This window comes from Gadus chalcogrammus, chromosome 17 (assembly GCF_026213295.1).
Source record: "Gadus chalcogrammus isolate NIFS_2021 chromosome 17, NIFS_Gcha_1.0, whole genome shotgun sequence".
NCBI lineage: Eukaryota > Metazoa > Chordata > Actinopteri > Gadiformes > Gadidae > Gadus > Gadus chalcogrammus.
Genome location: NC_079428.1, coordinates 15779261 through 15802573, shown reverse-complemented (window position 1 = coordinate 15802573; position 23313 = coordinate 15779261). Strand labels below are relative to the sequence as shown.

The window sequence follows — 23313 nt, the reverse complement described above, 5'->3', positions numbered from 1 at the left end:
GGAGATTCAAAATATATCGAGATATATATCGTGTATCGAGATATAGTAAAAAAATATCGAGATATTCATTTTGGCCCATATCGCCCAGCCCTACATCCAACCAATATTTATACCACTTGCTTACTCTCTATGTCTCATTCATGGTTTTTTTTATATATTATTTATTTTTACTTCATTTAATTCTTAATTATTCAGGCGTTACAGAACTTTCATAGCCATTAATAAATAATACAAACTACAGTTTACTTTAATTTGTTTGTTCTTGAATTGACGTAGAATGGAGCAAAGACTCCTGGGATTGGGAAATGCGTTTATCCAATAAACAGCTTGCAGGGCAAGTCCATTTTCGGAAATGTAGGGGGATATATGAGCGGCCCCACGTCTAATGGAATGACCCTAAAGACACGTCAGACAGAAAAGGCGAACAAGTTCCTGGTTGCTTGCTTTTGTTTACCGGCGTTGCTATGGTTACCTTACCAGTCTTGTAAGGAAGTGCGCCAATTCTCTTCCGCACAGAGCAGAACTGTGGCCTATTTTACTCATTTTTATTTTCTTAATTATAATTATATCATTCATTTTTACAGATTATTTTTTTATTACTGAAAAAACAAACAAAAAAAAACGTTGTTGGCGGGGGGGGGGGGGGGGGGGGGGAGGGCCGGACCGGGGAGGATTCTCCCGGTGGCTATTAGTGTCCCACTCCGCCCCTGGCGGACACTAAGTGACCCAGAAAGCGCAGACTGGACTGTCTGAACTGGCACTTTTTTATCATTGAGACGCAGACCTGCATTTGTGAGCCGCTGTAACAATTCTTCAAGTGCAGTGTCATGCAGCACTTGGGTGCGTCCAAAGCATATGATGTCATCTAGGTAGTTGTTCACGTTTGGAACACCTTGCAGGATGATCATCTTCTGAAAAGCAGCTGGAGCTGACGCTAAACCATAAGGTATCCTGCAGAATCGGAAAAGGCCTTCATGGGTTACAAATGCAGTCAAATCCCTACTATCGGGATGCAGAGGAAGTTGATGATAGGCACTCTCAAGGTCAATTGTGGAAAACATGATTGACCCAGCAGGGGTAGAAAGCATCCATATGTGGTAGAGGATGACTGTCCACAACTATGGCTTTATTTGGTTCTCTGAGGCCAACACACATTCTTGTTTTCTTCTGTGTCACGACGATGGGCAGTTCTGACAATGGACAGTGTCAGAACGATAACCTGTTGAACTAGTGGGTTTGTGGTAGGCTACACCACGGGATGCATCTGCAGACCACGGGCACATAAATAAAGGTAAGACGTGATATTTATTGCTTAAGATTTGCTGGTGCTGTGGCAAGTTCTTTTGTGTTTTTTGCACTCAAGTGGTCGGCTGTTTTAACTTGCAATTGTTAGTCGGTGGAGTCAGTCACTTGTTGACACAAAGTGACTTTTGGTCATTCTTGCTTTGCTTGAATTCTGGGGGGGAGTGCATGAGTTTTGGTCAGAATGCCTGATGTAGGCTAGATTGGATGGAATGCGTGTTGTGAATTGAGAGCAGCCAGCTCATGATGTGATACAGCGTTCAGCTATGCAACAAATATATTTTTCTTTTTCAATCTTGACGAATTCTGTAGTGCTGTCTGTAGCCACACGTTTGCGCCTTCTGAACTTAAACACGCAGTTAATTTCCTTTCCAAGCTCCTCTTGTTTATGTTGGTAGCCTAGCCATGTCACTTCACATTGTCAACATTGGATACATTGAGCAGAACATAGTGGGTCATATGTCCGATGCGTTTTGGAAAAGTTTTCTTCATGAAACGTGCCAGACAGATTTTGTATACATTTTATTCCTTAGTAATTAGCTACATGGGTATGCCATCTTTCAGAACCTTTCATTACCGGCACTAAAGAGAGAAAAAAGAATGCATCCTCATTGTACCCAGCACTTCTGAAAATACACATCCGAATGCGTCTCTGTCCCCAGCACATTTCAAACCAAACTGACGCCCATGGACTGGATGTCCTCCCTAAGACGTAACCAGGGCTGTAGTGGAGGGTAAACGCACGTAAACGCTGTTTACGCACCTCTGTAATTTAGGAAATAGCGTTTACGCACCTCTAAATAGCGTTTACGCACCTCTAAGTGGCGTTTACGCACCTCAAAGTTCCCTGTGCCTTGCATTCTGCCGTTGGAATAATCGGAAAAATTTGGTATCATTTTAAAACACCTAAGACAAAGTTTCATATTGTTGAACAAATAAACGCTGTAATCTGAATCATTTTCATCTGCGCTGTAGGCCTATGATATTATAGTCTGTGACCCCCCAATCAGTGCCTTGCGGCTGCGGCGGCGACACCAATCAGGATCCAGGAAAATATGTAAACAGGAAGTATGTAAACACATGGCCCTACGCGTTGTGGATTATCATGCCTGCCTACCTGTCATTAATTAGCCATGGATGTCAGGTGATTTTTAAAGAGACCTTCGAGTGCTCCCACTCCAACAGATGCCCGAAAAAGGCCTCAAGTGCAAAGTAAGACTGAAGATGATCAATTCACATGAGTTGTTTTTGTGATTTATGAATCAATTTTACTTGACAAACTATTAAATGACTACGAGCATTCAGTTTGGCCAAAGCGTAGTCATGCTATCCGTGTACTGCCCATGTCAAAATGAGCAAAAGTCAGTCAGAGTTTTACTATCCATATCAAACTTCGGTTTTGGTGTATCAACTTCGCTATAGCTCGGTCTCTCCTCAATTTGGAGATGCGAGGTTGGCGGTTGCAGCCCTGGACTCCGCGGCTAAACCGTGGATCAGGCGGATGACGCGACAAAAAATAAATTCGGGCGGTTGGCGGTTAAACCAATAAAAATAAAATTATTTATAAATATTTTAATTTTATTATTTATTTTCTTTAAAGTTATTTTCCCAGCAAACTGGCCTGTTCCCCTAGAGGAACCGTATGGGGAATCCAAGGTGAAACAACTTGCCCAAAGGTTCAGACTTGATGAGAGAAAAATTCTTGAAGGCTATAGGGATTTCAAGGATAACTCAAGCATCATTCCAGAAAACCTTGCACCACTCCTGAATATCCACCATCTCATTCCTGTTAGCACTGCTGAGTGTGAGAGGGGGTTCAGCTTAATGAACATCATAGTGTGCCCCCTGAGATGCAGTCTGCACATGGTCACAGTGTCGTCCTTGATGTTTATTCAACTGAATGGCCCACCACTCACAAAGTTCAATCCAACACAGTATGTGAAGTCCTGGCTGGTGAAGCACAGGGGAGCCATGAAACCCAGAACACGCCCCTGCAAGGCAGGACCTGACGTGGAGGACAGGGAGGCCCTCTGGGCACTACTGTGAAAAGCATGCATACTAATAAATACACACACATACACACATGCGATATATAGATAGTTCTTAATCTACACATACTTTTCTTTACTGTTGAAATTTGAATAACTTGAATAAACTACAAACACATTCATTGACTGTCATTGATTGATTTATTATTATTATGACTTTAATTTATAACATAATGGAATATAGCCAGGCTAGCCTTACAGAGTCGCAACACTTTGCGTTGCGTTGTGTCGAGGTCGGTCTGATCACAAAATTCAGTTTACCCACCTCTAATTTGACCACTACAGCCCTGGACGTAACTAATTCAATTTGCAACCGTTTATCTTCGTTCAAACCATTTAACATATCTACACACTTGTATCTTCAATAATATCCAAACGGCATTTCGATATCATTTATACTTTCTTTAGAATCACAATTTTTGTTTGAAACCGTCATATTCGGCCGCATTGAAGCCATCTGCCCATTCTGACATTCAAATTACGTAAGACGTCGTAACTTGGCTCAGCAGTAATGACCTCGTTCAACTGGGTGATCTCTGCCCTCCTCACTGCAGCTTCATAAATTCCCCTAGGGCTACTGGTCGTGGAGGTGACCTGGTCACTGTTTACAATGACAACTTTAAATGTAGAATTGTACAAATCGATATGTTCTCCACTTTTGAGGTACAGCTTGTAAAGATAAATGCACCCTCCTCTGTGCATTAGTTTACCGACCACCGAAAATTAATTGTAATTTCATTCAAGAATTTGCTGATCTACTATCTTTTATGGCCTCTTGCTCTGACAATTTCATGATTTTAGGAGATTTTAAGATTCACATCGGTTGCCCATCAAAACCTTTGGTTAAGGAGTTTTTATGCCTTGTGGACTCTTTCAATCTTGTGCAATCTGTTATGGCCCCGACACATCAGAAAGGCCACACATTAGACCTAGTATTGTCTTATGGTTTCAGTGTTTCCAACATAAAAATTATGGATGTTGGGGCTCTGATCATTTTTTGATTTTATTTGAATCTATTATGTTTTGTTCCCCTTTATCTCCCCCTAAGTCCTATTCCTTTGCCCGTTCTATTAATTCCACCACAGCCACAAAATTCTCTCATACTTTCATACTCTCTCACTCACCCACTATCTCTGTTGCTATTTTCACCTGCTCTGACATTGAAGAATTAGTCACTCTCTTCAATGCATCCTGTCTGGAGACCTTAGACTGTGTTGCCCCACTAAAACAAAAGCGGGTCAAAACTATCACCACTCCATGGTTAAATGCCATTACCCGTTCTGTCAGAAAATCCTGCAGCAAAGCAGAGCGTAAATGGAAAAAAGAGAAGCTTCAGGTATTCTATGACATTTTTAGAGATTCTCTAAATATCTACCAAAACTCTGTTAAGACAGCAAAGGTAGAGTATTATGCTCAGCTTATCAACAATAATGCTCATAGGCCAAAAGTTGTATTCAATACCATAAATTCTATTTTAAATCCTGCCTCTATCTATTTTAAATGAAACCTAGCCTTGAGCCCAGTGACCTGAAGAATTATAGGCCTATTTCTAAGTTACCTTTTCTGTCAAAGATATTAGAAAAGGTTGTCCTCTCTCAGGTTTCTTCCTATTTGAGTGCATTCAATATCTGTGAAAAATGTCAGTCAGGCTTTAGAACTCTGCACAGTACGGAATCTGCTTTGCTTAAGGTCCTGCTTTACCTTCCTGTTAAAGTGGAAATGAAGCAATGAGAACTGTGACCATTTTTTGGTTGCTTTTTCATTTTTGAAAATACATGGATTTTCATTAAACCTGAAATTCAAGTAGTTTCACTGGAAAATCACATGTTGACAACGACTTTCGCCACTAGGGCGCGGCCATGTTTTAAAAATACATGCGCTGCGTCATGAGATCAGAATGATTAACGCTTTCAAATAAATATGTAAAATCTTGGAAGAAGAACAGGGGGGTCATTTTGTATTGCCCCTGGCTGTTCAAACGAATATTATCGGGTAAAAGAGAGCGGTAAAATAGTTCATTTCCATGTCATTCCTGTCAAGAAACCTAAACTGCTCCAAAGATGGTTAGCTGCATTGAAACGCCTCAGCCCCCCAATGGGACTAGGGCAGAGAGTATTTAGTGACCACTTTATAGAGGCTGATTACATTGAAGAGGGAGCTTTTGCTGAAGATGGGAGATTTGCTCGCCGTCCCACCAATCGCCTGAAACCAGATGCTGTGCCAACAATTTTTAATTTTAGTGGCTATAGTGCTGGAGACACGGACAGACCTAAATCTGACCCGGGCGCAGAGAAAGAGCGCAGAAACGCGCTTGCCAGGCAGAGGAACGAGAGGTAAATGTAGCTTCTACTACTAGAGAAACAGAGAAATAAGTACACTCACTGTTTGAAGATTGTCTTTTTTGCAGACTAGCTCGCTCCATGCTCTTGATAATTTCTAATCCATCGCCAAAATAATCCATTGTTATCGGAAATAATCCATTTGCAAACACCGTCGGTTGCACTATTTTCGCATATTCATGTGCACACCCAAATGGCACGACAATTACTTGTATCATGATACAACCCAGTCGCCAAGAAAAAACGTTGACGGTGTACGTTTCCATGAACACTGGATACGTAGCATTTCAACGTAAAAAAAATAGCGTGTTATACCTACAGTATCCACGCGTGCCGCTGTGGAGGCGGGTTTCGGGGTTTGGGTTTCACGGCTTTCGCGGCAAATTGTGGACACGATTGTTTAGGGGGGGGGGGGGAGGTAGACTGTTGTTGACCGGGGGGGGGGAGGGGGGAGACACGTTTGTTGAGGGGGACGACGACGACACGATTGTAGGGGGGGGCGACACGTTTGTTGAGGGGGGGGGGGCACGCTCGACAACGAGAGTTGGTTTTTATTGAACGCTCGACAACGAGAGTTGTTTTTTATTGAACGAGACTTCAACACGGAACAGCTGCACGAAACGATGGTCACGTCACTCTCGGTGACGGTGTCGACAACAATGGACACACGAACAATGTTAATAGAACAACACACAACCAGGGCCCTGTACCACGAAGCTCGCTTAGAGGGTTAGCGAGGTATGTTGAGCTCCAAGCCTGGGTTAGTTGTACCACGAAAGTCGATCTCTTTTAGCGTCGCTGTATCACCATGGTGACTTATGCTCGCAACCAAACCTGGTCGGGAGCAGTTTTTCGGCTTAGTCTAGCCGGAGATCGGCTACTTAAATCGGCGTGCGCAGCTTCCTAGCCCCTCCTCTGACAATGGCGTCACCATTTGTGGGTGTTCCCGTGGACCCCGGCGCACTTCTCGTACAGGCGTCTCTCCGGAGACAGAGGGTTTTACGGGACAGAACCGATCCCTTGGCATTGTCTGACGATATTCAGATTTCAGACTTTATTGTCATTGTGCAAACAACGAAATTGGGGTTCTTCATGAGAGATACAGATTCTCATCAGAGGGTGTTCGTTATTTGATCGTCCTTTTGGACCTTATGTAGACAATGATTACTGTTGCGCATTGTGTCTCCGTGACAGTGTGCTAGAGTGGAGGTAGCGCGTCAGTCTTGAATTTCTGCGTGGGGGGGTCGACTCCCAAGTGATGCAAATTTATGTGAAGCTTAAAAAGTCCTAATTCTCATGCATATGGAATACTTATTCACTAAAGCTTATGGAATTATATTTTTGTGCTTATTTCGAACTTGAACCCATATTTTCAATGCCGTGCTGGCACCACATCTATGGGGGTAAAATGCATGATGATAGACCGGCGAAATTGAACCCCGGTCGCTGGCTTTCGGGTCTTATACCAATCCATTACGCTAGAGCCGCTACCTCTCGGCAGTCGAGAACATGCCATACATTTCTTAAATTGGGTGTATTTAAAGTGAATTCCCTAAATGATAGAATAAGGCAGGATGGACGTTGCTTATGCATTTTTAAATCATCATCATTCTATTTGGATTAATGGCGAACAATTCTGCATTTGGCATAGTTATTTTACAGACAATATGCAGAATATTTTCACTTCTACGCATATAGACTGCTTGATCTATCGTAAAGGTGAGAAAAATGACGCAAAAAACGCCCCTTTCACGTGAACGCGCACTGAACCTAAAGCGGAAAACCTGGTTCAACTAATTGAATCTAAAGTGAGCTTCGTGGTACCATTTAACTCTGATTGCGAGTTGCGGCTCTGTCGAGCCAGGTTTTCCCAAGAAAGCCTGGGTATGTTCAGCGAGCTTCGTGGTATAGGGCACAGGGCTGTAGTGGAGGGTAAACGCACGTAAACGCCGTTTACGCACCTCTGGAATTTAGGAAATAGCGTTTACGCACCTCTAAATAGCGTTTACGCACCTCAAAGTTCCCTGTGCCTTGTATTCTGCCGTTGGAATAATCGGAAATAAATTCAGCATCATTTTAAAACACCTTCATATTGTTGAACAAATAAACGCTGTAATCTGAATCATTTTCATCTGCGCTGTAGGCCTATGCTATTATGGTCTGTGACCCTCCAATCAGTGCCTTGCGGCTGCGGCAGCGACACCAATCAGGATCCAGGAAAATATGTAAACAGGAAGTATGTAAACACATATGGCCCTGCGCGTTGTGGATTATCATGCCTGCCTACCTGTCATTAATTAGCCATGGATATCAGGCGATTTTTGAAGAGACCTTCGAATGCTCCCACTGCAACAGATGCCCGAAAAAGGCCTCAAGTACAAAGTAAGACTGAAGATGATCAATTCACATGAGTTGTTTTTGTGATTTATAAATCAATTTTACTTGACGAACTATTAAGTGACTACGACGAGCATTCAGATCGGCCAATGCGTAGTCATGCTATCCGTGTACTGGCCACGTCAAAATGAGTGAAAGTCAGTCAGAGTTTTACTATCCATATTAAACTCCGGTTTCAGCGTATCAACTTCGCTATAGCTTGGTCGCTATGTTAAAGCCTCAATTTGGAGATGCGAGGTTGGCGGTTGCAGCCGTGGACTCCGCGGCTGAACCGTGGATCGGGCGGATGACGCGACAAAAAAATATATTTTAATTAAATTCGGGCGGTTGGCGGTTAAACCAATAAAAATATAAATATTTATAAATATTTGTATTTTATATATTATAAATATTTTTATTTTATTATTTATTTTCTTTAAAGTTATTTTCCCAGCAAACTGGCCTGTTCCCTAGAGGAGCAGTATGGGGAATCCAAGTTGAAACAACTTGCCCAAAGGTTCAGACTTGATGAAAATTCTTGAAGGCTATAGGGATTTTAAGGATAACTCAAGCATCATTCCAGAAAACCTTGCACCACTCCTGAATATCGACCATCTCATTCCAGTTAGCACTGCTGAGTGTGAGAGGGGGTTCAGCTTAATGAACATCATAGTGTGCCCCCTGAGATGCAGTCTGCACTTGGTCACAGTGTCGTCCTTGATGTTTATTCAACTGAATGGCCCACCACTCAGCCACCACAAAGTTCAATCCAACACGTATGTGAAGTCCTGGCTGGTGAAGCACAGGGGAGCCATGAACTCCAGAACACGCCCCTGCAAGGCAGGACCTGACGTGGAGGACAAGGAGGCCCTCTGGGTACTACTGTGAAAAGCACTAATACACACACATACACACATGCCATAGATAGATAGTTCTTAATCTACACATACTTTTCTTTACTGTTGAATTTTGAATAACTTGAATAAACTACAAACACATTCATTGACTGTCATTGATTGATTTAATATGACTTTAATTTATAACATAATGGAATATAGCCAGGCTAGCCTTACAGAGTCGCAACACTTTGCGTTGCGTTGCATTGTGTCGAGGTCGGTCTGATCAAAAAAATCATAGTTTACCCACCTCTTATTTGACCACTACAGCCCTGCACACAACCACATAACATCCCGAACCCATTAACCCCACTTAATCCTAACAACAAAACAAGTTAACAAAAGCCCCTTTTGTCAACTGACAACCCCAATTCCCAGAATCCCCCGCGGCTCCGGAACACGCCGTAGCCTATATTAATCTTTATTATCTGAATGGGAAATGCAATATTTTAGGAGAGATACACCATTAAACGCGTTTCTAATGACATTTCTAGCGAAAAATGTACATTTTCCTTACATAATCTTCAGTCAGTGAATGTGTATGATCTTTATTAAAGGTTGGGTACGGAATTCGCTTTTTTGGCCATTTTTGCAAAATTACTTGGAATCCTTATCATAACCCGCTTACAGCCACTGAGTCAGAAGTACTGACATGAAAATTAAACTTGTCAATCATCTGTGGAACGGGCAGGGCTCGAAAAACTCCAGCCAATCATTTGGATTGCCACCTCGTTGCATTGGACAGTAAGTACGTCAATCAAACGGTCGTACTGCACTCCCCCTCCCCCGCGCCCCGCGCGCAGTACTCGTGAACCAGAGCTCGTGACCCAGAGCAAGCTCCTGTTTGTTGTTATCCTGCGGTATCTACTGGAACTAGTTAATCCACATTTGGACCTAGCAGTAGAAGACAATTTCCATGGCAGACAAGACGCCACCATCCCCACCACCACCACCACCACCACCAGCAAAGAGAAGGAAAACTCTTTTTCAGAGAGTAATTGATAATAAAAACGCTGAAAGAGAAAAACTGAAATCAAGAATAATCCTAGGCGCTGCTTTTGAACGTTGGCGGCAACTGAAGGACGAGAAGGGTCTAAAAACCGATGCTTGTGTGGCGGTTGACCTAGTTTCAAAGTTTATACCGTTTATACTCGGTAATACCGGTGTTGAGACGAGTGTATTACTCGGTGTGAAAATGTCCACACCGCGGCAACCCTAGTGAAAACCAGGACTTCCAATACAATTATATGAAACAAACATACATTTTCTAAAAATAGTAATGATTTATGTGACCGTTTAATGTTTATAACATCTGGTGCAACCATAGCCGCGAGAACGTATTCTCAGCAGGGGGTGCTGGAAAAAAAAACCCGGCCTGCACTAGACTCGCAACTCGTCACATTGATAAAAAAGATATATAGCAGCGCAGCTCAATTACACCAGTGCATGCGCGCACAGTTGAAAATCGATCGTTGTGTTCACTTCCTTCACACCATGGTTCACATCCAGCTGCTCACAGAACAAGTTTAGCGCACCACCGCTACCCTCACACTTTTTCATATAACCTTTTTTCAGCACTAGGACATATGAGCATTAAATAAATGCTGCGTCTCAACATGCCTTGGACAGCAGCGAGGATGACTCGCTTTGCCACGGGCCGAAAGTTTCGAAACAGTTCGGAGCGACCACAGCCAGAGCGAACACAGCGGGGCAGAGGAGTGTCAGGAAGTCTTTGGTGTACACATCAGTACGGCCTATTTGCACTACTGTTTAGTGGCAATGCAGTGTTTTATTCTATGCCTTTTTATTTTCGTATATTATTTCAATTAATACAATTTATTTATTCATGAAATCAAGATCTGGTCTTCAAATCTTTTTTCCAAATATAGGTCGTATTACAATGGGGTTTGTGTTTATATTCGGATCAATACGGTACAGCGGACGCTCACATGACGTTAAGCATTTCCTGGTGCATAACGTGACGCTTCAGAACCTAAAATCCCGTTTCTCCCCGTTGATACGACAACACATAACCGGCGTTTTCAGAAATCTCCACTTTGGCCGGAGTTTTTAGAAATGATCGTTTTCTGTGATAAGACAGGGCCTCGGACAGGGGGTGTTGCAGCACCCCCAAAACCCCTACTTCCCGCGGTACTGGGTGTAATTTACAGCTGAATGTAGTGCCATGTTGTTAAACGAAAACCTACGCTAGCCTGGCTCGCTCTCGCACATCTCTGTTCGCGCTCGTGCATGATTGCGCGTCCAGGTACTTGGAATGGGTGGAGTCAGAGTCAGCGTTGAAGGAGAGGGGGTAGGACCATTTGAGTTGTGTATTTTCAAAATCTGCTGGCGTTTCGCAAATCGCGTACCCAACCTTTAATCTTTATTATCTGAATGGGAAATGCAATATTTTAGGACCGATTCACCGTTAAACGTTTTTCTAATAACATTTCTAGCGAGAAATATACTTTTTACTTGCATAATCTTCAGTCAGTGATTGTGTCTGATCTTTAGTTTTATAGTTATTAGGATTTGATCGGCTCGCTCGCATGTTTCAACGACGTCAGGTTGTTAGGAATAGGGACGCTGCTTTCGCTAAACTAGCAGCTCACGTGCTTCCTGCGTTTGTGTTATTAAACTGTTACTTTATGTAACTTTTAATGATATCATCTTGTTAGAAACACGTATATCTGAGCGCCAACCCAGTCGCCAAAAGCATACGTTGACAGTGTACGTTTCGTGAACACTGGATTACGTCGCATTTCAACATAAAATAGCGTGTTATACACACACACGCACGCACACACACACAAGCACACACACGCACACGCACGCACAGACACACACACACGCACACGGTGCATTTCGCTGCTAAAACAACAACAAAAAAATATTCCCTCAAATATTATTACTAAAGAACCGTTTTCCAAAGAACGAAATGTAAACCAATGCATTCTGAATGGGAGTGTTTCTCCGATTTTTCCATGCTACACAGAACGAAATGTAAACCCATGCAAATAAAGACTTCATGGTCATAATAATTTAAATATCATTAATCTCCTGAGTGTGTTGGGTGGTATTCTATTTTTTTCAACGGGGCTGGTGCCGTCTCCTTTTGACCTTTTGACCCCAGACTTCTGGGGGAATAGCTGAATCAATTCATTAGTCAATCAGAAGCATGTAAATATCTTCCCGGTGGGGTAGGAGGACGAACAAGGTGTCCTTCAACATCTACGCTTCCAGGCGATTGCAACGGTGCCACACATGAGCATATTCGAACATGTTTAATGGTAGTAATTAGCTGTCGAAATTGGAGGCCTTAATCAATAATGAGCAGCTATTGATTTGCTTCCCGATAAAAATTTGTGACAAATGACATGTTATTTAGCATCTACACGTTGAGCTGAGTCCAATGAAACCAAGCATGACACTCTAGCTAATGGTAACATGTATTTTACATGGTACACCTAGGTCTAGGACATGATCTCGGTGTAGCAAGAGGGCTAGCTTGATCTCATTGGACTCAGCTTAACGTGTAGATGCTAATTAACATGTAATTTGTCAAAAATCTCCATCGGGAAGCAAATCTATAGCTGGTCATTATTGATAAAGGCCTCCAAAATCGACAGCTAATTACTACCCCGAAACATATTCAAATATGATCATGTGTGGCACTGTTGCAATCGTCTCGAAACGTAGATGTCAAAGGACACCTTGTTTGCCCTGTTGCACGACCGGGAAGATATTTTCATACTTCTAATGGATTGATTCATATTTTAAGGTTCTCGGAGTGAGACTTTAAGCGGCTGCAGCAGAAGTGTTGAGACGAAAGATGATATCAAGACATTAATAGAATATTCCCATTCACATTATGATTCTTCGTCATAACATCCGACCAAACATCCTTTACATTCACCGAGCGAAGATTATGAAAGTCCAGGCCCCCCCTTCCTGCACTCGGGGTCCGACCGGGCCAAGTTTCGGTGCGGGGGTCCCAGTTAGGCCCTAGAATATGGTATTCAAATTTCAGGGCGGTAGGACCTTCTTATCTCAAAAACTGTTTTTCCACCACATTCTGAACCATTAGGTCTCGCAGGCAACACTTCTGAAGGGGCTTTGTCCAAATGACAGTCCATTTGGGAAAACTTTTTTTCTCTATGGGCTAGAACTACAAATCTTGGATATGTCGTTCTCGGGGCCCCGGGAAATGTGTGTAAACATTTTAGCATCCCTAGCTATCTCGAAAAGGCCGGAAAAGGGGCGTGACCTCCAACAGTACAGTCACTGTACATAAGACAGAGGTTAGTTTCTAGGCCCCATTTTTTGCGGGATGGAGGTGTACATTTGTGGCTTAATGTGTGTAGACACAGCTGGTCTTTGAAGTCTGGGGTCAAAAGGTCAAAAGGAGCCGGCACCACGCCGCTTATGAGATAACAAAAAGTGAATCTGTATTTCTCTCATAACATTTTGTCATTATTGAAGAGAGGCCTGATTCTCATATATGCATGTTGGACTGTTAGGGTATAGGTCTGGGAAGAACTTCAGGCCAAAATATTGCAAGCGAGCCGCTGGGTGCAGGTGCAACGAAATGGAGCACTTGCTGAGTCATTTCCTGTAGGGCTGGAGCCACAGGTTGAAGCGTATATGCGTCCTTTGAAACCCCCTTTGATATATAAGAGACCCCAAGGTACAGTTTACTTAAATGTTCTCGCCTCAGTCACCTATTGCATCACTTCCTTTAGGGCTTCGGCCTCCTAATTGATCATTGTAGTATAATTGAATGCCCTCTTTCATATTATATGATACTTCCACCACTGGGACGTGGCAACAACTCTCCAAATCCATATGGGGAGGGGGGGGGGGATGCTTTTGGACAGTAGGGGTGTACACTAGACATAAATAGGAAGCAAACTCAGGAGAAGGAATGACCTCTCACAAATATTTATTGAATAAATTGTTTCAAATAACCCTGCCTCGTTAAATCAATGAACTTGGTGTTTTGCTTTCAAAAATAGGTTACAGAAGAAGTCTAAACTGCAGAAAATAAAAACATCCAAGCTGCCTTTTAAGGATACCTCGGAATATCTGTCTATTTTTTAACCGTCGGACCCCAGTTTACGACAAAATCAACACAATTTACGGCAGCTCCTTTGCCGCGTGGTTTTTAGAGCCATGTGAGGATTAGAGGGGACGGTCGATAGCAACCACCATAGCAACCATGACGGTCAAGTGACTGGATGCAGCCCCGTTGAAAAAAATAGAATACCACCCAACACACTCAGGAGATTAATGATATTTAAATTATTATGACCATGAAGTCTTTATTTGCATGGGTTTACATTTCGTTCTGTGTAGCATGGAAAAATCGGAGAAACACTCCCATTCAGAATGCATTGGTTTACATTTCGTTCTTTGGAAAACGGTTCTTTAGTAATAATATTTGAGGGAATTTTGTTGTTGTTCTGGCAGCGAAATGCACCGTGTGCGTGTGTGTGTCTGTGTCTGTGTGTGTCTGTGCGTGTGTGTGCGTGTGTGTATAACACGCTATTTTATGTTGAAATGCGACGTAATCCAGTGTTCAAGAAACGTACACTGTCAACGTATGCTTTTGGCGACTGGGTTGGCTCTCAGATATACGTGTTTCTAACAAGATGATATCATTAAAAGTTACATAAAGTAAAAGTTTAATAACACAAACGCAGGAAGCACGTGAGCTGCTAGTTTAGCGAAAGCAGCGTCCCTATTCCTAACAACCTGACGTCGTTGAAACATGCGAGCGAGCCGATCAAATCCTAATAACTATAAAACTAAAGATCAGAAACAATCACTGACTGAAGATTATGCAAGTAAAAAGTATATTTCTCGCTAGAAATGTTATTAGAAACACGTTTAACGGTGAATCGGTCCTAAAATATTGCATTTCCCATTCAGATAATAAAGATTAATAAAGATTATACACATTCACTGAATGAAGATTATGTAAGGAAAATGTACATTTCTCGCTAGAATATCATTAGAAACGCGTTTAATGGTGTATCTGTCCTAAAATATTGCATTTCCCATTCAGATAATAAAGATTAATATAAGCTACGCCGTGTTCCGGAGCCGCGGGGGATTCTGGGAATTGGGGTTGTCAGTTGACAAATGGGGCTTTTGTTAACTTGTTTTGTTGTTAGGATTAAGTGGGGTTAATGGGTTCGGGATGTTTTGTGGTTGTGTGTTGTTCTATTAACATTGTAACCCTAACCCAACTCTCGTTGTCTAGCGTGCCCCCCCTACTAACGTGTCTCCCCCCCCCCCCCCTCAACAAACGTGTCGTCGTCCCCCCCCTCAACAAACGTGTCTCCCCCCCCCCCCTCCCTGGTCAACAACAGTCTACCCCCCCCCCCCCCTAAACAATCGTGTCCACAATTTGCCGCGAAAGCCGTGAAACCCTAACACCGAAACCCGCCTCCACAGCGGCACGCGTGGATACTGTAGGTATAACACGCTATTTTTTACGTTGAAATGCTACGTATCAAGTGTTCATGGAAACGTACACCGTCAACGTTTTTTCTTGGCGACTGGGTTGCATGATATGAACGGACTGTAAGACAGCGCGGTAGCCCAGCTGCTGCACCCGTGTACTACTTTTCATAAACAACATCCTGTGGACGGGCAGAGCCGGGAGATGTCAGTCATTATCTCCTCCACATTATCTCCTCCATATATGCAGTATATATATATATATATATAATATAATAATAGCATCACATAAGCACCACCGATGGTTTCCTGTGCGCTCAGATACATCTCTCTCTCCTTCATCTATTTCTCCTCCATAGTCAGGCTCTGTTGGGGGTGTCACGTAAAAATTGTACCGAGGGCGAAAATTGTACCGGCCTACGTCATTGTTTGTTTACATCCTGACAACCTGCCCGGCAACAGACGACGCGATGCAGAAAACATGTTTCCAAACGACGAAATAACATAATACAGATAGCGGATCGCTATCTGTATTATGATAGATAGCGATAACACTTGTTTTTACTTTATATTTGTATTGTATTTAATTGTTTCATCGAAACAATAAAAAAAACGGGCGATTGCGTCAAATGACGTAGGAGAGTTCTTGAAACATAATACAGATAACGGATCGCTAGATAACACTTGTTTTTACTTTATATTTGTATTGTATTGAATTGTTTAATCGAATTTAGCTAGTAAACTGAGTGTTTTAAGCAGGTTTCATAGTCTAGAATGTTCAAGAACCTTCCTACGTGATTTGACGCGATCGCCCGTTTTGCGGGCAATTTTTTTTATTGTTTCGATTAAACAATTAAATACAATACAAATATAAAGTAAAAACAAGTGTTATCGCTATCTATCATAATACAGATAGCGATCCGCTATCTGTATTATGTTATTTCGTCGTTTGGAAACATGTTTTCTGCATCGCGTCGTCTGTTGTACCTCTATCAATATAATGCAACTTTAATTGTCTTTCATTTACAGATATATTTTGAGAGAATGTTTTATGAGGACATCTGATATAACCATCCAGAGCAAAGGAGATTTTGAAAGTATACACTTAGGGTGCACTCACACTAGGCCATCTGGCCGTGGCCGTTGGCCGTTTCACACCTAACCGTGCTCTACTGGCCCCATTGTTCTCTGGCCTTCACTCACACTAGGCCATCTCGCCGTCGCCATTGGCCGTTGCAACTGTGGCCTGGCCACGGTAGGCTCTTGTACATACGTCATCACGTCGTAACTCGTAACACGTCATCACCAAGTGTCAGCTGCAAGGACCATAATAAAGTCTGCCGCTGTCACGTTAAAATTGTACCGGGGGCGAAAATTGTACCGGCCTACGTCATCAGTTGTTGACAACTGACGAAATAACATAATACAGATAACGGATCGCTAGATAACACTTGTTTTTACTTTATATTTGTATTGTTTAATCGAATTTAGCTAGTAAACTGAGTTTTTAAAGCAGGTTTCAAAAACCGTTCGCGCTTATGTTGCCGAACACCAAATAACATAATACAGATAACGGATCGCTAGATAACACTTGTTTTTACTTTATATTGGTATTATATTGAATTGTTTAATCGAATTTAGCTAGTAAACTGAGTGTTTAAAGCAGGATTCAAAAACCTGTCTTGTCACGCTCAATGAAGGAGTGCAATGAACGAGCATGAAAGTTCGCGAATGTTCAAGAACCTTCCTACGTCATTCGACGCGATCGCCCGTTGCCAGGCAACAGACGATCGCGTCGTCGTTGTTTTATTTCTTACAGCTGAAACACTGAGCTGAAAACTGAAATAAAGTGCACAGTAGTTTTTCACGGTATGAAATCTGAACTGAAGTTCAAATGAAAATAAAATACCTATGTGCATGCAGTAAAAAAGTAGAAGAGAAGACAAATTTAGTGTATGCGCGAAGCATTTAAAATGCGGCATACCGACTAGCTCTGCTGCGCTGGTCATGTTTCTGGCGTTGTCGGTGACAATGGCTGGCTCCTTATCCTGAATGCCCCATTTGTCCACGGCCCTCTTCAGCAAATCCGCAATGTTACTGCCGGTGTGGCTCTCATGCATTGCCCTCGTTTGCAAAACATGCGTAACCATTTCCCAGTCGTCGGAGATGTAGTGGGACGTTATGGTCACATACGACTGTGTGGCTCTGGAGGTCCATCCGTCGCAGGTCAATGCAACTCGTTGCGCAGCGCCAAGGGATGTTTTAACCGCTTTCTTCACCTCTTCATACATCGCGGGTACAGCTGTGTCCACCATGTACCCTCGTTGTGGTATCTTGTAACGTGGCTCTAAAGTTAGACAGACTATAGATTTAAATGTCTGTGTTGATAGAATAATGTTAGAAATAAAACTAACCTTGCATCGCATGAATCATCGAGGGAGTACTTTCTCAGCAGAAGCGGAATTCTACTATGCGCTGGTTAGGTTTGTAACCGAATCACGACAGAAGAACGTAAACAGAGAAGCGTGGGACAGAAGCGCAATTGAACGACTAGGCAACATGATGGTTCAGTGTGCTTTTAGAAATTGTAGAAATAAAAATACAGTTGAGAAAACTGTCTCCAGTGATATAGAATACCAATGAGGGCCTAGTATTTTATATATTTTTTATTTATATATATATATAAAAAAGTATTTTTATTTTGTAGAAATAAAAATACAGTTGAGAAAACTGTCTCCAGTGATATAGAATACCAATGCTCACTTCGGAATCAGGCCCTATGTCCAAAATTCCGAACTACCCCTTTAACAACAAAGTATCGATATTTGGAGTTGAACAAATCGATATTTTATCGGCCAGCAAAGTATCGCGATATATTGCCGTATCGATTTTTTTACCCACCCCTAGAGCCCACTCTCACTGATGTTTTTTTCGAGTACGCAAACAAGCGTAAACATCGCTTGACGCCATGTTTACCGTTTACCGTTTAATAATAAAGGCTCGTCGCCTTTATTATGTCCATGGTCGTCGCATGGACTATACGTCATCCAGCTCAGGTTGCGTAGCCGTGCGTGTGCGCGTGTCGGCTCATTAGCATCTGTACCGTGGCGGCCCGTACCGTAGCAGCACACCTCTCCCAAGTGGCCAAGTTGGCCTGGCCTGGCCAGACTGGCCACACTCACACTGGCAGATTTGAGCACGGTTAGTGTGAAAACGTCCACGGCCACGGCCAGCTGGCCTAATGTGAGTGCTCCCTTAAAGACACCCTGGCCTCCCTCCCTTGGGATGGTCTTAGAACAGCCCCCTGACAGCCACATATACCCTTTTGTTTTTTCTTTTTTTGTCAGCACCCTTGATTTTTACTTGCTGTTACAATCAATATATCATTCATAAATCGTTCAAAGAAATGCTCCTCAAAATGAATTGCCCGACCCAGCTTTGACCGGTTCCCTCTTTAAGTGAGTCACAGGGAGATGTGCACCGTCCACAACCATGCTCTTAAACCTTCTGCTTAGCTAGACACCTCAGAGCAGTGACTCTTTGAAGTCGCTTAATGTGTTCCCGCTTGCAATGAGCCCGAATCCAATTCAAGCTTTCCAAGCTTTGCCCTGCATGAAATAGCTTGTAACTAACTAGCTGTTGCGTCGCGAAGCCTTGTCTTTCAAATTTAATTGGACAGACAGGAGGGTATGACTGAGTTAGCGGCAAACGACTTTGCCTACCTTCGTACAGCCAATCAGCAATCCCGTTGAAGATGACCCCCTCCTTCCCAGAGGAGGTGAGCCGGAGCGAGTTGCTCTGGACGTCGGACTGGTAGTAGATGTTGTTTTCAAAAATATAGATCTGCATGGGGAGGCAATCAGTTACAATGTGATGCATATCTAATATTGTAATGCAGCAGGGGCTGTATTCTGCTGAAATTGGTTCAGATAATTGGCAGAATTTTGGTATTTTTCTTTCCTTTTTATGAAGCCTGATATATAATTAAGCATAACAGTTTATTTGCGGTACAGTTGAGAGTGTAAGAATTTGTCATTAGTGTCATCAAGTGGGCTCCTCTCTTTGAAAGTGCTGTAATTGCCTCCCCCCACCTTTAGATGAATTAGTCAAAGACCTCAACACTGCAAAACGCTTTCACATAAAGACGCTGTTTCATGCCTGATAAGAGTGCTTTTAAGGGGTTTGTCCTCTGGCAGCCCTGCATGAAAAGTGATACCAGGTGGTTGAATTAACCAGCACCATAGGATCAGCAGTTCCTTCCAGCAGAGGTATCAAGTTCATCTTGTGAAGTCACCACCCAATTTAGCTTTTGTGCCAAATTGCGTATTTCTTATACTTTTTTGCCATGTCTAGAAAGCCAGATGTCTTAGGCACTGTCAGTGGTATTATCTTACAACAAAAGTCCCCATAAAGACTGTTAAAGTCAGGTAGATTCTGCCCTGAGCCTATGACGGCCTTCCAGTGGACTGAGAAGTGGGTCGACTGTCCAGAATAAACACAGCAGGAGGCACCTATTTACGGAATGAATATTGTTCTTTCATTCTTTTGATCCGATTTTCATGGCACCCACTGTGAATGTTCAGGACTTTAAATACATGCCATTTTGAGGAAATTACCTACTAAGGTGGTTGAGGATTAAAAAAAGGGGGGGGATTTCAGGGAATTGGCAGTTATAGGGTAAGATGACAACATGCCCCCAAGCAGGGCTCCACATAGAAGAGCCTTGAAGCTCAGTGTGTTACAATGTACAGGGAGAAACCCAGCACAGACCAAAATAAAGGTTTAGTTTAGATTCACAAAATGAATCATAGCATTGCCAAATTTGCTGCATCCAAAGAAAATGATCAACGCATCGGTAGGCCTCACTAATGCATCTCCAACACCTGTCCTGTCTGATATGGAGTCCCAGCTCGTGGCATGTGACATGATTTTATTTTCTATTGCAAACCATAACCAATTGGGAACCTCCCTGAAAGGGAAGACTACAATAGTTCCAACAGAAAAGAAAATAGGGCCACCATTTGTAACTAAGTAACATGCCCCTACCATCTTCCCAAAGCACCATCATAAAAAACTATGATGAAACGATGTTAGAATCTCGTTCTGTTCCCCTGCACATTCTTAGCTAATAGCATGCAAGAATCTACGGTGCAAAGAAACACACACACACCAAAACCTTACGTGCATGAACAAACAGACGCACATATGTGAGCACAGGCACAAACTCACACACACATACATACACACACACTCACACGCACACAGGAATCCCAAAAAATAATGACAGATCTTCCAAGGTTAGCATATATATATACACATACATATGAAATACAAAAAGTCAAAGTAAAGAAGTCGAAATTTGAAATAAACCATAAAATAACCATGCCATGAGACGGAGAAACACTGCACAGATTCTGCATTAGCATTCCTGTAAACAAGTGGACCAGCTCTTACACCAAAGAAGGAAAAACATTTTAAAAATGCACTCCATTCTAATACATTCCAAAGAAGAATTTAAAAAAAGAAAGAAAATAAATCCTTCAAACAGAACTAGCTTAAAGCAGGAGCAGAGTGGGGCCCTGTGTGCTGGAGCCAGATGAGTGAGGTAGAGGTGGAGGAGGAGAGTGCACTAGAGAGACGACACGCACGCGTGTGTGTGTGTGAATGCATATGGATGAGTTTTTGCTTGTGTGTGTATGTGTGCGTTCGCACGTGTCCGTTTGGGCATTTTCTCTGTGGGTCCATCTGTGTGTGGATGCATATGCATGTGTGTGTGTGTGTGTGTGTGTGTGTGTGTGTGTGTGTGTGTGTGTGTGTGTGTATGTGTGTGCGTGTGTGTGTCTATGTGTGTGTGTGTATGTGTGTGTGTGTGTACCACTCACCAGCTGTTGACCCTGAGTTCCCCAGGCAGCGTACTGCAGCACAGAGTTGACGACCTCTGGAGGGTCTAGTTCCCATACCTCACTGGAGGAGCCCCGAAAGAGAGAGAGAGAGCGAGAGAGAGAGAGACAACACACACGCACACAGAGAGAGAATTAAAATCTAAACCATTAGCCTAGTTAACAACATGGCAGCGTATGGCTAAGTGAAAATTCTTCATTAGCTTAAGAGTCAATGAGTTAAATTATTGTTTACTATTTACTCATTAGGTCAATTAGGAGACAATTATACACACGATGCACAGCTTATACACATAGAGCTCATTATGGGCGGATAGGGTTTAGACTTGTTGCCTGAGCTAGATGAGTTCTTAGTTATTCAGTCATTCAATTGGTTAGTTAGCTGGTTCACCAACTTCATGAAAACTCTGATGAGAAACCACACTAAACTCTGACTTTAGAAGAGTTAAGGGACATGCTGGCCCAAGACAAGGTGGTATGCATGACTACAAGCCTCTACAGCGCTGTCGCCAAAATGCTGCCACGGGAGATGGTATCAAAGGTCAAACACAAACTAATCTTCTCGCTGAGCCAGTGACAAGATAAGCTAAATACGTCCTGTCCGGAGACCAACATCCTTAGACCGAGTATCTGGAAATGTTTCCAATTAAACACGTGTAATCAGTCTGGCCAGCCTATTAAATCTGAAGTCAGTGAGTCTGTTAAATGAGTTCATATAGCATGGTGCCAGCATCAAAATGTCAAAGAAGTTAGTGATAACTGCCTTTAATGAAAAAGGTAATTTACTCCTGCCAAGTGAAGTCCCTTTCTGGTCCAGACTTTTAGCAAATCTTACCAACATCAAATAATCCTGTTCATCATGTTCATCCTCTTCATTACCACCATCCGCACTTTCCACCATTTCCTTCTTTGAGTCATAGCTGGGAAACGATTGTTATTTTCTTTTGAAATATTTTATTTCCTATAGCAGGCCTACATCATTGTGAATAAATCTAAATTCGAGCCATTTTGAATCCAATTGGCTAAAAGTCAAGGCTTGAATGATCAGCTACCTTTACAACATCAGACGTTAGCGTTGTAATCAAAACATACTATTGCCATATGGTCCAATGAGATAGACCTTGATCTTTACATATTTTTTCCATCTGAGTATTTCATGTAATGGGTCCATCCTTATCAGGTCAGGGGCAACGACATGCCTGGTGTGAGAGAGAGAGAGAGAGAGAGAGAGAGAGAGAGAGAGAGAGAGAGAGAGAGAGAGAGAGAGAGAGAGAGAGAGAGAGAGAGAGAGAGAGAGAGAGAGAGAGAGAGAGAGAGAGAGAGAGAGAGAGAGAGAGAGAGAGAGAGAGACTAACCGCGTGTGGATGTTGTAGACGCTGTAGGACGCCACGTAGGAATGCCGGTACACCTAAAGAAATCAGAGAGAGAGAGACAGTGGAAACTTTTAACCAGAACACAGGGGCTCACTGAGTGAGTGAGTCAGAGAGAGTATGAGGGAAAACATAATGTATATTTTCCACTTTTTACTATAGAATAGAATAGATTAGAATGGTCTTGTTTGTCATTATACTTAGGTACAACAACATTTCACACAGCCTCTCCAACTGTAGTTAAATTAAGACAAAATAGATCAATTCAAATAATTGCACACAAATCTGAAGCACAGTGTTTATAGATGGTACGCGTCTGCTACTACAACCTTAAGGCACTACTTAAAATTTGAAAGTTTGAATGTTAATAAATCAATGCTAAATCTTTGTGTCTCTGTTTTTCAAAGTACTTGATGCGTCTTTACGTTTAGAAATCACTGTCTCTCGTTTTATAGTTTTAGTTGAGTACTTATCATTGTGTAACAATCTTTGGATGTTATTGTCTTGCATTTCTGAAAATGTTAAGTTATCTTTTTTTACTGGTTATGTGCTTTGGCAATGTAAATCTAAGTTTCCATTGCAAGAAAATGCCAATAAATCTCTTTGGATTCAGTTGA

At 42.4% G+C, this 23313-nt stretch overlaps 1 long non-coding RNA gene across 1 annotated transcript; it reads right to left on the bottom strand.

The window, feature by feature from the left end:
* Positions 1-21308: 21308 nt before the first annotated feature.
* LOC130369792 (uncharacterized) lies at positions 21309-22736 on the bottom strand. Its single transcript, XR_008892906.1, has 3 exons — positions 22682-22736; positions 22162-22246; positions 21309-21390 (listed from the first exon to the last, which is right to left on the bottom strand). It is a non-coding gene; the product is annotated as an uncharacterized LOC130369792 (long non-coding RNA).
* Between the last annotated feature and the right edge of the window lie 577 nt (positions 22737-23313).